The sequence below is a fragment of the Jaculus jaculus genome, chromosome 5 (genome assembly GCF_020740685.1).
Source record: "Jaculus jaculus isolate mJacJac1 chromosome 5, mJacJac1.mat.Y.cur, whole genome shotgun sequence".
In the NCBI taxonomy this organism is placed as follows: Eukaryota; Metazoa; Chordata; class Mammalia; order Rodentia; family Dipodidae; genus Jaculus; species Jaculus jaculus.
Window position 1 is genome coordinate 100,073,469 of NC_059106.1, and position 14,927 is coordinate 100,088,395.

Consider the following 14,927-nt stretch of genomic DNA (forward strand, 5'->3'; position numbering starts at 1 on the left):
GTAAGTACAATGATTGTAATGGAGAGGTAATATGATGGGGAATGGAATTTCAAAGGGGAAAGTGTGGGGGTGGGGTGGGAGGGAATTACCATGGGATATTTTTTATAATCATGGAAAATATTAATAAAAATTTTAAAATTTTTTAAAAAGTAAATAAAAAATTTTTTTAAGTGTTTGAAAAAATAATAATAATAATAAAATAGGGCTGGAGAGATGGCTTAGTGGTTAAGCACTTGCCTGTGAAGCCTAAGGACCCCAGTTCGAGGCTCAATTCCCCAGGACTCACTTTAGCCAGATGCACAAGGGGGCGCACGCATCTGGAGTTTGTTTGCAGTGGCTGGAGGCCCTGGCGCCCCATTCTCTCTCTCTGTCTCTCTGTCTACCTCTTTCTCTCTATGCCTGTCACTCTCAAATAAATACAAATAAACAAAAAAAAATAATAAAATAAAATCTAGCCAGGCATGGTGGTGCATGCCTTTAATCCCAGCACTGGGGAGGCAGAGGTAGGAGGATCGCTGTGAGTTCAAGGCCACCCTGAGACTACATAGTTAATTCTAGGTCAGCCTGGACCAGAGTGAGACCCTACCTTGAAAAACAAACAAACAGGGCTGGAGAGATGGCTTAGCAGTTAAGCGCTTGCCTGTGAAGCCTAAGGACCCCGGTTCGAGGCTCGGTTCCCCAGGTCCCACGTTAGCCAGATGCACAAGGGGGCGCACGCGTCTGGAGTTGGTTTGCAGAGGCTGGAAGCCCTGGTGCACCCATTCTCTCTCTTCCTCTATCTGTCTTTCTCTCTCTGTCTGTCACTCTCAAATAAATAAATAAAATTTTTAAAAAATAATTAATTAATTAAATAAATAAAATAAAATCTTCCAACTTAGAACTATGTGTGGTGGCACACACCTTTAATCCTAGCACTCAGAAGCAGAGGTAGGGGGAGTGCCATGAATTTGAGATCACCCTGAGACTACATAATGAATTCCAGGTCAGCCTGAGCTAGAGCAAGATTCTACCTCGGAAAACCAAACAAACAACAACAAAAAAAAAAACTGTGTTTCTTTGGCAGAACTGTTTGACTGTTCCAGACTCTTTGTTCTCAATTAACAAACAAGTGTGGCTCATTTATATCACCTTAGCCCTTGGGAGGTGGAGGCAGGACCATTCCAGGTCAACTTCACTTACACAGCAAGCTGGAGGCCAGCCTGGAACTACATGATATTTTTTTATAATCATGGAAAATGATTATATGTCCCTCACTCAAACACAGAACAAACAAAACACAATTTCTGGGATTTTTATAGCTATTATGTTGAATGCATATATCAGTTTCAGAAAATTGCCATTTTATTATTTTATTTTTATTTATTTATTTGCAAGCAGAGAGAATGAATGAGTGTGCCAGGGTCTCTTATCACTTCAAGGAACTACTGTCTTTTTCCTAGTTGTTCTAGTAGACCTTTGGGGTTGTTGATCCTCTGTTGTCTTCCCCAAAAAGAATTGAATTTACAGGCATGTGTGGACATGATGGGGTTTTACAAGGGCTGTAGAGATTCAACTCATTCATTCTCTAGCCATTGTGCTTGCATGATGTAGTGGTTTGAACGTAAATATTCCTCTAATTTCAAATGCTTGTGATTAAGCATACTAGTTAGTCCTCAGCTGCTGGAGCATTTGAAAGATGGAGCTTTGGTAGAGGAGTCATGTTTCTGGAGGCAGACAATGGAGTTGAGCAGTCTAGCTCTATTGTGTGCTCAATTAGTTCATGCTTGCTCTTCTCTCTCTTCTAATGTGTGATGAAATGAGCTGGTTTCCTCCACCATGATGAAGTTTACCCTGGAAATTGTAAAACTGAAATAAACTCTTCCCTTCAATAAGCTGCTTCGCCAAGAACTGCCATACATGGCAAGCACTCTTACACACTGAGCTCTTTCCCCAGCCCCTCAAACTATATATAATGACTTTTGAAGGTAGGATCTCACTCTAATAGACTAGGCTGTCCTGGATTTCACTATATAGTCTTATGACGGCCTCAAACTCACAGTAATTCTCCTACATCTGCCTCCCCAGCACTGGAATTAAAGGTGTGCACTACTGTGTCTGGACAATTATATTTTAATCTATTCTTCTACTTACATATATATAAGAATATATTAATGGGGGTGAAAAGGCCCAAAGTGAGGTCAGGGGAAGAGACTGAGTAAAGGAAAGGTGGAGGGAGGGCTAATCAAAATCTAAGAGGATGCAAATAAATCATATGGAATCCTTTGGTTTCAGACAATGGAACACTCAGGATCCATAGATCATTGTTAGAAAATTTTCAGTGCCAGGATTGGGATACCTTCCAGTGAGTTGTTGGCCAGGGAGGTCCCAGATGCTCCCAAAACATTATAAGCCATTGCCGAGGCCCTTGGTTTCCCTCCAGATGTATGATGTACGTGTCAGTTTGTGCATCTGGCTTTACATGAGGACTGGAGAATTGAACCCAAGCCAACAAACTTTTGAAGCAAGTCTTTAACCATTAAGCCTTCTCCCTAGCCCTACCATTTTGACAATATTGGATTGTTCATTCCATGAATATGGTATATCTTTAATTTGTCTTAACAATGTTTTGTGGGTTTTGCTTGTTTGTTTTGTGACAGATCTCACTCTGTAGCCCAGGCTGGTCCCCAACTTGAGCTTCTGCCTCCTGAGAGCTGCTGGGATCACAGCATATGTCACCATGCCTAGGTAAGTTTCATTTTTAATGAACTGGTTTGGACTTCTTAAATTTAATCCTCAATATTTACTGTATTTTTTGAGGCAGGGTCTCGCTCTAGCCAAGCTGATCTGGAATTCACTATGTACTGTTGGGGTGGCATTGAATTCACCCTCCTACCTCTGCCTCCCAAGTGCTGAGTGCTTGGAAGAAAGATGTACAACACCATGCCCAGCTACTTTTTTGCTTTAAGTTTTGTTTGAGACAGAATCTTATGTAGTCCAGGCTGGCCTTGAGCTGGTTTCATAGCTGAGGCTGGCCTCAAACTCCTCATCCTTTTGTTTCCATCTCCCAACTACTGGGATTACAATCATGTACCACCATGCCTGGATTCTAAGTATTCTTTTGGTGGCATTGCTACTGGGACTCATTTAATTCATTTTCACCTTTTGATAGTTTCTAGAAATATGATTGGTTTTAAAAAATATTTCAGGGCTGGAGAGGTGGCTTAGTGGTTAAGCGCTTGCCTGTGAAGCCTAAGGACCCCGGTTCGAGGCTCGATTCTCCAGGACCCATGTTAGCCAGATGCACAAGGGGGCGCACGCATCTGGAGTTCGTTTGCAGTGGCTGGAGGCGCTGGCGCGCCCATTCTTTCTCTCTCTTTCTCTGTCTGTTGCTCTCAAATAAATAAACAAAAAAATTAAAAAAAAAAATTCAGGCTGGAGAGATAGCTTAGCGGTCAAGCGCTTGCCTATGAAGCCTAAGGAAGCCCGGTTTGAGGTTCGATTCCCCAGGACCCACGTTAGCCAGATGCACAAGGGGGCGCACACGTCTGGAGTTCATTTGCAGTGGCTGGAGGCCCTGGCCCGCCCATTCTCTTTCTCTCTCTCTCTCTCTCTCTCTCTCTGTCTGTCTGTCTGTCTCTTTCTCTCTCTGTCACTTTCAAATAAATAAGTAAATAAATAAACAAAATAAATTTAAAAAAATTTCATTATTTGACACAGCAGGACCTCGTGCCACTGCAAACAAACTCCAGATGCCTGAGTCATTTTGTATACCTGGCTTTATGTGGGTACTGTGGAGTCAAACCCTAGGCCATCAGGCTTTGCAAGCAAGAACCTTTAACCACTCAGCCATTTGTATAGTCCTACAATTGGATTTTATGTGTTGATTTGTAATCCTAGAATTCCGTTAAATACACTTACTAGGTCTAATATATTTTTTGTGCTACTGTTATGGTTAAAACAGCAACATTGGGAACACTGTGAAAGATGAGACAGTTTGCAGCTACAGTATAAGAAAACCAAGCTAACCAGATAAAAGAATAGGCAGAACTCTAGGAAAAATAGCAGTCAGAGCAGAGTATAGCTAACTCCCATACACCCCCCTCTCTGAGAAGCAGGGAAGGCACTATTGTCCTTTCCTCTGTTAAACTTTAGAACTTGGTGGGCACTTACATCTTTATACGTGTAATTATAACACACTTCACTGTGGGTTAAGATGGTTTGTAAGAAAACCTGTGCCAGGAAGTGGATGGATCTGGAAAGGATTATGCTAAGTGAGGTAACCCAGGCCCAGAAAACCAGACACCACATGATATCTCTCATATGTGGATCCTATATACAAATGTTTAGATTTGTATATGAGTTTGAGTAAAAATTGGTAGCCGAGGCCAGTAAGCTAGAAAAGGGTTGGGGGGCGGGGAGAAGACAGGAGTATACACATTGTATATATGTAAATAGATGAACAGATTACTGAGGTTGGAATGGCCTAAGTGAGGTCAGGAGAAGAGATTGCGTAAAGGAAGGGAGGTGGGTTAATCAAAATCTAAGAGGGTATGAATAAGCCATACGGAAACCTACTTTTTTAAACAATGAAACACCCAGAAGCCATAGACTGTTACTAGAAAAATTTCAGTGTCAGGGTCGGGATACCTTCCAGTGAGTTGTTGGCCAGGGAGGTCCCTGGTGTCCCCAAAACATTACAGGCTATTGCTGAGGCTCCTGGCTTCCCACCAGAAATAGATGGTAAGACCCTCTTGCTAAAAACTCCACCTTCTTGGGCTGCAAATTCACTGAGAAATCTTGCTGGAGCTGATCTGACAACCTCCTCTCTGGAGACCAGCTGACTGAAAGCTGGAAAAAGCCATGCTGCATGCAGCCCTATGGGAAAGAGAGAAGTTATCAGTGGATAAACAACGATAGACACTGCAAGCCTTAAGTTTGCCAGCCAGGCCAAATGAGTCAACTGGTGCAATAGTAGTATGTCTGCTATGGGGAAAACCAACTGCTCACTAATTGGACTGGAAACCCACTCCATAGAACATAATACATGCCTGGTACTGAAAACCTATAGTGGGGGAGGTCATGAGCTCTAGGGATGTAACACCTCCTGATGTCTGGCTAAATGCATCTATTATGTTCACCAACCTCCCCAGTAAGCACTTCTCTTAATGTCAATACTCTTACTGTTAACGTACTCTCAACATTAATACTCGCAACACTAATGCTACTCTCACTTTTGGTTCGAGAAGCTTCTCTTTTCAGGTGGTGGTGACCTCTGGGATGACTCAAAAAGCACCATGGTGCTAAGAAGTGAGAGAAGAGGGCTCACTGCAATATCTCTATCACACCCTCCAAAGCTCAGGGTCCATTGTACAAGATGTGACAGAAAGAATAAAAGAGCCGAAGGAAGGGTAGGACTCTTTACAATGTACTCTTCACAACACAAAATGGCCTGGATATCTATGACATTGCCAATGCCTGATACTCCCTCATAGGACCCTCATAATAGGAAAAGATGACGACATCAAAAAAAAAGAAGAGGGCCTGTCGAGGTGGCACATGCCTTTAATCCTAGCATATGGGGGCAGAGGTAGGGGAATTTCTGTTTCAGGCCACACAGGGACTACATAGTGAGTTCCAGGTCAGCCTGAGCTAGAGCGAGACCCTACCTTGGAAAACCAAATAAACAAATAATGAAAAATAAAGGAGAGGCTAGTAGAGGGGGCGGGGGTATGATGGAGAGTGGACTTGTGAAGAGGAGAGTGGGGGAGGGGAGGGAATTATCGTGGTTTATTGTCTGTGGCTATGGATGTTATCAATAAATAAGTTAAAAATATATTTTTAAAAAGAAAAGTTAAGAAGAAAAACTCTGTCTATCTCCACCCTCACACAGAGGAAGAACAACTCACATAGCCCAAGGCGTAAGAAAGAGAACACGTGGTAGACCAAGGCTTATTAGTAACAATATTAGGGACAGCTGTGTGCAGTTAATGCTTAGGTGCATAAGTTCCCCACACAGAGGGTGTGACAATATGCTCTCACTGTTTCCATGCTGTGTACTTTCTATTGTCAGGTGTGCACCACATTGGAGGTGTAATTTCTGTTATCACTTTTGTACATGCTGAATGTATACTTTCTGTTCTCACTGTTGTCCACTGAGGGTGTATTTTCTGTCCACACTGTTCCCCAGGTTGAGTGTGTACTTCCTATTCTCACTGTTCTCCAGGTTGAGGCTGTAATTTCTGTTCTCACTGGACTCCATGCTGAGGATGAACTTTCAGTTGTCACTGTTCTCCATGCTGAGGGTGTATTTTCTGTTTTCTCTGGTCTCCACAATGAGGGTGAACTTTCAGCTCTCACTGTTCTCCATGCTGAGGGTGTATTTCTGTTCTCACTGTTCTCCACATTGAGGCGGTGCTTTCAGTTCTCACTGTACTCCACACTGAGGGTGTATTTCTATTCTCACTGTTATCCATGCTGAGGCTGTGCATTCTGTTCTCACTATTCTCCATGGTGAGGGTGTACTTTCTGTTTTCACTGTTTTCCATGCTGACGGTGTACTTTCTGTTCTCACTGTTCTCCACACTGAGGTTGTAATTTCTATTCTCACTGTTCTCCAAACTGAGGGTATACATTCTGTTCTCACTATTATCCATGCTGAGTGTGTACTTTCTGTTCTCATTGTTTCCCATGCTGAGGCTGCACTTTCTGTTCTCACTGTTCTCCATGCTGAGGCTGTACTTTCTGTTCTCAATGTTCTCCATGCTGATGGTGTACTTTCTGTTCTCAGCACTGAGGCTGTACTTTCTGTTCTCACTGTTCCCCAGGCTGAGTGTGTACTTTCCCTTCTCACTGTTCTCCACACTGAGGCTGTACTTTCTGTTCTCACTGTTCTCCCTGCTGAGTGTGTACTTTCTCTTCTCACTGTTGTCTACACTGAGGGTGTACTTTCTGTTCTCTCTGTCCTCCATGCTGAGTGTGTACTTTCTGTCCTCATAGTTCTTCACACTGTCAGTGTATTTTCTGTCCTTTCTGTTCTCCATGCTGAGAGTGTACTTTCTATTCCCACTGTTCTCCACACTGAGGGTATACTTTCTTTTCTCACTGTTCTCCACTGAGTGTGTATTTCTATCACTGTTCTCCACACTGAGGGTGTACTTTATTTTCTCACTGTTCTCCACTGAGTGTGTACTTTCTGTCCTCACTGTTCTCCTCACTGTGGATGTACTTTCTGTACTCAATGTTCTCCATGCTGAGGGTCAATTTCTGTCATCACTGTTGTCCACTGAGGGTGTAATTTCTGTTCTCCATTTTCCACACTGAGGGTGTACTTTCTTTTTTCACTGTTCTCCACTGAGGGTGTATTTCTCTTCTCACTGTTCTCCACACTGAGGATGTACTTTCTGTTCTTACTGTTCTCTAGTGAGTGTGTACCCTCTGCTCTCACTGTTTTCTATGCTGAAGTTGTACTTTCTATTCTCACTTTTTCTCCATACTGGGTGTGCATTTTCTTTTCCTACTTTTCCTTGATGCTGAAGGGGAATGTGGTATAATTTCTCCTGTCACTTGTTCTCCATGCTGTGGGGGTACTCTCTGTTCTCACTTGTTCCTTACACTTAGGGTGTACTTTTTCCTCTCCCTTCCTTGTTAAAAGCAACATGACTGTTTACTGTGCCCCAGTGTGTAATATCCCTCCAGAGTACAAAAACTGAGCCTGCTGACATGGTTGGGATCAAGGGGCATTTTAGAGAACACATATTCATACTGTAAAGTAGTGGTAATTAGATTGATTGGTAGGATATTTTTGTACTTTTGAAACACTCCAGCCTGTTTTTTTTTTTTTTGTCAATTGCCCCTTCTTTTAAAAAAGATTTAATTTATTTATTTTTAGATAGAGAGTTAGAGGCATATATACAATAGGCACACCAATGTCTCTTTCCACTGCATGCAAACTTTAGATGCATGCACCACCTTGTGCATCTAGCTTACATGGATACTGAAGAATTAAACCTGGGTCCTTAGACTTTACTGGCAAGTGCCTCAACCACTAAGCCTTCTTTCCAGTCCCTGATTGTCATTTCAAACATAGTAGATCATGTTGATTCAGAAATTTTAATTCACACTAGCTTTTAAATATTTTTGTTTATTTGTATTTATTTGAGAGTGACAGAAAGAGAGAGAGAGAGAGAGAGAGAAAGAGGCAGAGAGCAAGAGAGAGAATGAGAATGGGTGTGCTGGGGATTCCGGCCACTGCAAATGAACTCCAGATGCATGTGTCCCCCTTGTGCATCTGGCTAATGTGAGTCCTGGGGAATCAAGCCTCAAACTGGGGTACTTAGGCTTCACAAGCAAGTGCTTAACCACTAAGCAATCTCTCCAACCTCACACTAGCTTTTAAATTTTTTGCTTACTGTGATAGTTTGAATGTGAAAGGATCCCTGTGGCCTCATGTGTTTGTAGTTAAGCTTCATACTTAATCCTCAGGTGGTGGAGCTTTGGGAGGCAGAACCCAGATGGAGGAGGTGTGTCACTGGGGATGTACCTTGAGGCTTACTTATCCAGTCCTACTTTATGTTCCACTAGCTAGCTAACCTGGACTACTTTGTTTCCATGCTGCAGTGATCCAATGTGGCACTCAGCCATGCTTTTCCTGCCATGATGAAACTTCCTCTTTGAGACTGTAAGTCTGAAACTAACCCTTCACCTTCCACCAGATTCTTTGGGTCAGATGTTTTGTCCCACCGATGAGAAGACAACTGCTACACTTACTTCACGTCAGTTAACCTTCTCATTCTCTCCTACACCCAACATCATAGCTCCCAAATATCCAGTACTCTAAGAATAGAGTACTTTCCTCCTAAAAGACTAGAATGTTCTACTATCATAGTGTTAATCTCTAGTCATGGTAATCTGCTACATCCATGTCTGGCTCAAGGTATACACATCATAAGAACTGGGTGCTCATGTGCTTATATAGGCATATCTTCTTTTCTTCTCTACCTCTGTGATCTGCCTATATCTTTACCAGTTGATAATCAACTATCTGACTGATGGCTGTACTCATCATTGTATTTACTTACTTATTTATTTATTTTAAATATTGGCTGCCCTTTTTTTAAAAAAAATATTTTTTTATTTATTTGTGTGAGAGAAAGAGAATGGACACACCAGGGCCTCCTAGCTACTGCAAATGAACTCCAGACACATGGGCCACCTTGTGCAACTGGCTTACGTGGGTACTGGGGACTCAAACCTGGGTCCTTAAGCTTTGCAGGCAAGTGACTTACCACTAAGCCATCTCTCTAGCCCTACTTATTTAATTAAACTTTTTGACATGTGCATGTGTGTGAGTGGATGTGTTAGTGCTTATGCATATGTGTGTGTGTTGCAGTCCGGTTCGCATTGCTGGTAGAAATCACCCAACCAAGAGCAGCTTCTGGGAAAAAGAGGTTTATTTTGGCTTACAGGCTCGAGGGGAAGCTCCACGATGGCAGGGGAAAACGATGGCATGAGCAGAGGGTGGACATTACCCCCTGGCCAACAGAAGATGGACCACAGCAACAGGAGGGTGTGCCAAACACTGGGATGGGGAAACTGTCTATAAAGCCCATAAGCCCACCCCCAACAATACACTCCCTCCAGGAGGCATTAATTCCCAAATATCCATCAGCTGGGAACCTAGCATTCAGAACACCTAAGTTTATGGGGGACACCTGAATCAAACCACCACAGTGTGTGAACAGAGATTGACATCAGGTGCCCTCCTTATTTGTTGAGGCAAGATCTCTCACTATACCTATATTTGGCTGATTGGGCTAGACTACTCAGCCAGAGATTCCCTGTCTACACTTCCCTAGCACTAGGATTTCATCACATCTAAGCATTCTACATGGATGTTAGAGAACCCAAGCTTAGGTCCTGACACTTCCACAGCAAGCACTTTACTCAGGGAGGCATCTCTCCAGCCCCTTTATTTAGATTTTTTTTTAAATTTTTTTTAAATTTATTTATTTGAGAGCGACAGACACAGAGAGAAAGACAGATAGAGGGAGAGAGAGAGAATGGGCGCGCCAGGGCTTCCAGCCTCTGCAAACGAACTCCAGACGCGTGCGCCCCCTTGTGCATCTGGCTAACGTGGGACCTGGGGAACTGAGCCTCGAACCGGGGTCCTTAGCCTTCACAGGCAAGCGCCTAACCGCTAAGCCATCTCTCCAGCCCTATTTAGATTTTTTTTGAATCAGTGTCAGAGACCATGACCTGACCGCCCTAGGACAAAAGAAGAACCAACAGCCCTCATATGGCCCCTCCCCGAGGGCAAACAACAGCTCCGGAAAAATGTCACAAGACGTTCCATTCTAAGATGTTCCAGAAAGATTACAGCTAGGTGGCCCTACCTCCTTGTGCCCCCTGCTTGAACCTCCTGCCTGCTGACTGATTATAAAAAGGCTAAAAAATCCAACACTAAACAAGACCTTGACAAAACCTCCGCTTGGTCTCCTTCTTCTTTCCCACCCGTTCTTTCAGGTTGCAGCCCTCCTCGACCACCCCGCGTAACATTGGCCCCGCAGGTCGGGGGCAAATCAGGATCTTATGTAGTCCCATCTAGCCCTAAACTCATTGTGTCTCATTGAGGCTGACCTTGAACATCTGATCTTCTGGCCTCTACTTCCCAAGTGCTAGGATTATAGATATGCACCACCATACCTGCTTCCATCATCATTTTAGATGAGCTTTATATTTATAGCAATTTTGTCTTTATCTGTTTAACCCACTATTCTAATTTTATAGTTTTACTTTTACAAAAAACTCTTCATTTCCAAAATATGTGTGTGTGTGTGCATTTGCATGTGCAAGGATAGGTAAATATCTAGTTACTAACATCCATTACTTAAGTCACATCATCATCAATTAAATCCTTTATAAGTCTTTGTTTGTTTGTTTTTGTTTTGTTTTTTGGAGGTAGGGTCTCACTCTAGCTCAGGCTGACCTGAAATTCACTATGTAGTCTCAGGGTGGCCTTGAACTTATGTTGATTCTCCTATCTTTGCCTCCCAAGTGTTGGAATTAAAGGCATGCACCACCACACATGGCTCTTTTTTTTTTTTTTTTTAGGTAAATTGTTGCTCTAACCCAGATTGAACTGGAATGTAGTCTCCATGTAGACACTTAGGAGGTACAGGTAGTGGGTTCATAAGTTCAAGGTCACTCTTGGCTACACAATGACTTTGAAGGAACCTAAGCTACATGAGACTACTCCCTCCAAACACACATACACATACTTGGGCACATTACCTAGGTTTTTGAACTGTATTTTATCTCATACTTTCTGACTTTTAATAATACTCTATTTATTTATTTGAAAGAGAGAGAATATGAGAATGGGTATTTCAGGGCCTCTTACTGCTAGAAAGTATTTTAAATGTGTGCACCACTTTTTGCATCTGGCTTTACATGGGTACTGGAGATTTGAACCAGGGCCAGCAAGCTTTGCAAGCAAGCACCTTTAACTGCTAAACCATCTCTTCAGACCCTCTTATACTTTTGCTAAACTAGATATAACTACTGCAAGTGTTGTTCCAAAGATTTAAACAAGAAATATGGAGTGCAAGCCAGGCGTGGTGATACGCACCTTCAATCTCACCCCTTGGGAGGCAGAGGTAGGAGGATCACCATGAGTTTGAGACTATATACTGCATTCCAGGTCAATCTGGGCTAGAGTGAGACCCTACCTCAAAAAAAGGAAGAAAAATAAACATGCCTGGCACTTATTAAGTGTTCAATAGACACTAATTACCTGCCTACACTTTTCATTGCTTTTAATGGTCCACTGATAAGGCTACAGAAGTATCAGTGATAGAGAACTTGCCTAGCATGTGCTAGAGCTCTGGGCACAATCTCTGGAACTGTGAAAGTATTATGCGTTATATCTACACAAATATGAAAGGAAGGATGGCAGGTTAGTAGACTTTGAGATGTCTGTCAAGGGTTCTATCAAGTTCTTTTAGCAATGATTCAGAAAATTACTGTATGCCCAAGCTTCTACCTTCCTGTGGACTTCCCAGGGTGACAATACAGCCTTTTACAGTTTGCTAAACAGAAAATCCCTTAAACTCATTTTTTTTTTTTTCAGGTAATCTGTCCCAGCCATGAGAAGGTAACTAATGCAGTCCTTCAGCTCCTTCCTCTTCAGCCGGGTCACTACACTGACTCCCTGACTCTCCAGTGCAATTGAGATCTCATTGCTTTTGGTTATGACTTGATTGGTCCTTCCTTTCCCTTCTGCTTTCCTCTACTAGGGTTTCCTGGGGTGACTCCCCAAATACTGGCATTCCATTCTTTATCCTCTGGTTTGCTTCTGGGAACCCCAAAGAGGACAAATCTCCTGGTGTAGTAAGTTTCTCACTGCTCTGGACACCGTGAAGGGTATGGAATGGAAAAGGGAGAGAGATTAAGAAATACAGTTCACAAATTCGCTCATACATTGTTTCTCCAGTAAAGATTTGTTAAGCATCTATTTCATACTATGCTCTATGCTCAGTGCTGACCAGGAATTCCATCACCTAGGGCTCTGAGGAGTCACCCAACACTTAAATCTTATCAAGCTTGCCTCTGCAGGCACAGCCACATTGGCAGTGGGAGTGTTAAAAAGAGGAAGTTTCAGGGCTGGAGAGATGGCTTAGCGGTTAAGCGCTTGCCTGTGAAGCCTAAGGACCCCGGTTCGAGGCTCGGTTCCCCAGGTCCCACGTTAGCCGAGATGCACAAGGGGGCGCACGCGTCTGGAGTTCGTTTGCAGAGGATGGAAGCCCTGGTGTACCCATTCTCTCTCTCTCCTATCTGTCTTTCTCTCTGTGTCTGTTGCTCTCAAATAAATAGATAAATAAAATTTAAAAAAAAGAAAAAAAAAGAGGAAGTTTCAGGTGAAGGGGGTGGGGCAAATGAAGACCAATGTGGGGAGTGGGCTAGAGGCACAGTGCTGTTACACCAGGTGATCAAAAGGCTGAGGCAGCTCTCTCCTCCAGCAAAGCAAGATGCCAAAAAGGAAGAAAGCCAAGGGGAAAAAATAAAAAGGTGGCCCAGGCACGTGCTGTCGTAAAGAAGCAGGAAAACAAAAAGGTTGTAAATCCTCTGAGAAAAGGCCCAAGAATTTTGGCAGTAGATGGGACACTCAGCCCCAAAGGGACTCCACCCGCTTAGTCAAATGGCCCCATTACAACCGGTTGCATCTTGTATAAACGGCTAAGTGCCTCCGGTGACCAACAGCTTTGGACCGCCAAACAGCTACCCAGCTGCTGAGACCTGACCACAAGTACGGGCCAGAGGCTACGCAGCAGAAGCAGCAGGGGCTGGGTGCCTGCTCAGAAAAAGCTGCTGGCAAAGGCATGTCCCGACTAAGCGGGCCCCTGTCCTTCGAGCGGGGGTCAACACCATCACGACTTTGGTGGAGAACAATAAGGCTCAGCTGGTGGTGATCGCACATGAAGTGGATCCCATTGAGCTGGTCGTGTGCCTGCCTGCCCTGTGTCGCAAGATGGGGTCCCATACTGCATCGTCTTGGGGAAGGCCAGGCTAGCGCGGCTGGTCCACAGGAAGCCATGCTTCACACAGGCCAACTCGGAAGACAAAGGAGCCCTGGCTAAACTGGGGGAGCTATCAGGACCAATTACAATGACAGATGCAATTCGTCGCCACTGGGGGGGCGGGGGTGAAGCGAGCTGGGGGGCAACGTCCTGGGTCCAAAATCTGTCGCTCGCATTGCCAAGCTGGAAAAGGCAGAGGCCAAAGAACTCGTCACCAAGCTGGGCTGAGTGTACGCCACTGAACTTTCTGTTTCATATGGATAATAATAAACACTGTCCTTCAGGGAAAAAAAAGAAAGAAAGAAAAAGGCTGAGGCAGAAAGATTAAAATTTCAAAGCCTGTAAAGTATGTTGGTTTAGGAATTGAAAAAAAAAATTAAGGCCTGTCTTGGTTATAAAGTGAGTTTAAGGTTAGGCTGTATAACTTAGTGAGACCCTGTCTCAAACAAACAAAACTAAAAAGAGGGCTGGGATCAGTGTTAAAGTACTAACCTAGTATGCATGAGGCCTTGGATTGAATCCAGTATTTTTAAAGGGGTGAATGAAATTCACACGTAGGAGGAGCAAAGGCTCTGTGTGGAGTCCTATCAGCTGTACTCTTAGGGAACCCCTGTCAAGAAAGGCGCAACTGTCGGAACTAAAAAGTGCCTTCGAAGCCACAATCTGACCTCCTTTCTTTTACTTCTGAGGAAACTGAAGGCCCAGAACAAACAACATGATTTCTTCTATTGCTTACCTGTCCTCCCTTTCCCTTCCTCCCACTCTCCTTCACTTCCTCCTTCTTTTATTTTCTTAAACTTATTTTGAGGCAAGCCCAACAAACTGACCTTTTTTTTTTATGTGGGGGGAGAGGAGGTTTCCCACCATGGCCTTTCGCCACTGCAGTTGGACACCAGACATGCGCTCCCTCGTGCACAGCGTGCTTGCATCACGGTGCATCTGGCTTACGTGGGACCTGCAGTGGAACATGAGTCCTTAGGCTTTGTAGGCAAGCCTTAACCAATAAGCTGTCTCTCCAGCCCTATTGTTTAAACTTTTTATTGACAGTTTCCATAAGTATAGACAATAAACCATGATAATCCCCTTCCTCCACTCCCATTCTCTTCCTCACAAATCTCCTTTTTCTTTTTTGAGATAAATTGGCCTTAAACTCATGCAATCCTCCTGCTTTAGCCTCCAAAGTGCTAGGATGACAGGTATGAATCACCTGAGGGAACTATTGCCTATCATGCTTCTTAAACTTTTCTCCAAGGGTGCCTCAGGGCTCAGGAAACTTCTCAGACATTATTCCTTATTATCTCCCTCCAAGGACATTTCAGTACCAAAATACATTATCTCAGAAGAACTGTTTGAACTCTATCCATGGAGTTTCAA

General features: G+C 43.5%; 1 long non-coding RNA gene and 1 pseudogene across 1 annotated transcript in view; both read left to right on the top strand.

The window, feature by feature from the left end:
* The window catches only part of LOC123460817, a 31,320-nt gene extending 18,582 nt beyond the window's left edge, over window positions 1–12,738 (top strand). The window contains exons 2-3 of the long non-coding RNA XR_006637220.1: window positions 2,637–2,724; window positions 12,107–12,738. This is a non-coding gene — a long non-coding RNA (uncharacterized LOC123460817). The remainder of the gene's footprint in view (window positions 1–2,636; window positions 2,725–12,106) is intronic.
* A 173-nt stretch (window positions 12,739–12,911) lies between these two features.
* On the top strand, window positions 12,912–13,781 carry LOC101596831 (annotated as a pseudogene).
* Window positions 13,782–14,927: the final 1,146 nt, after the last annotated feature.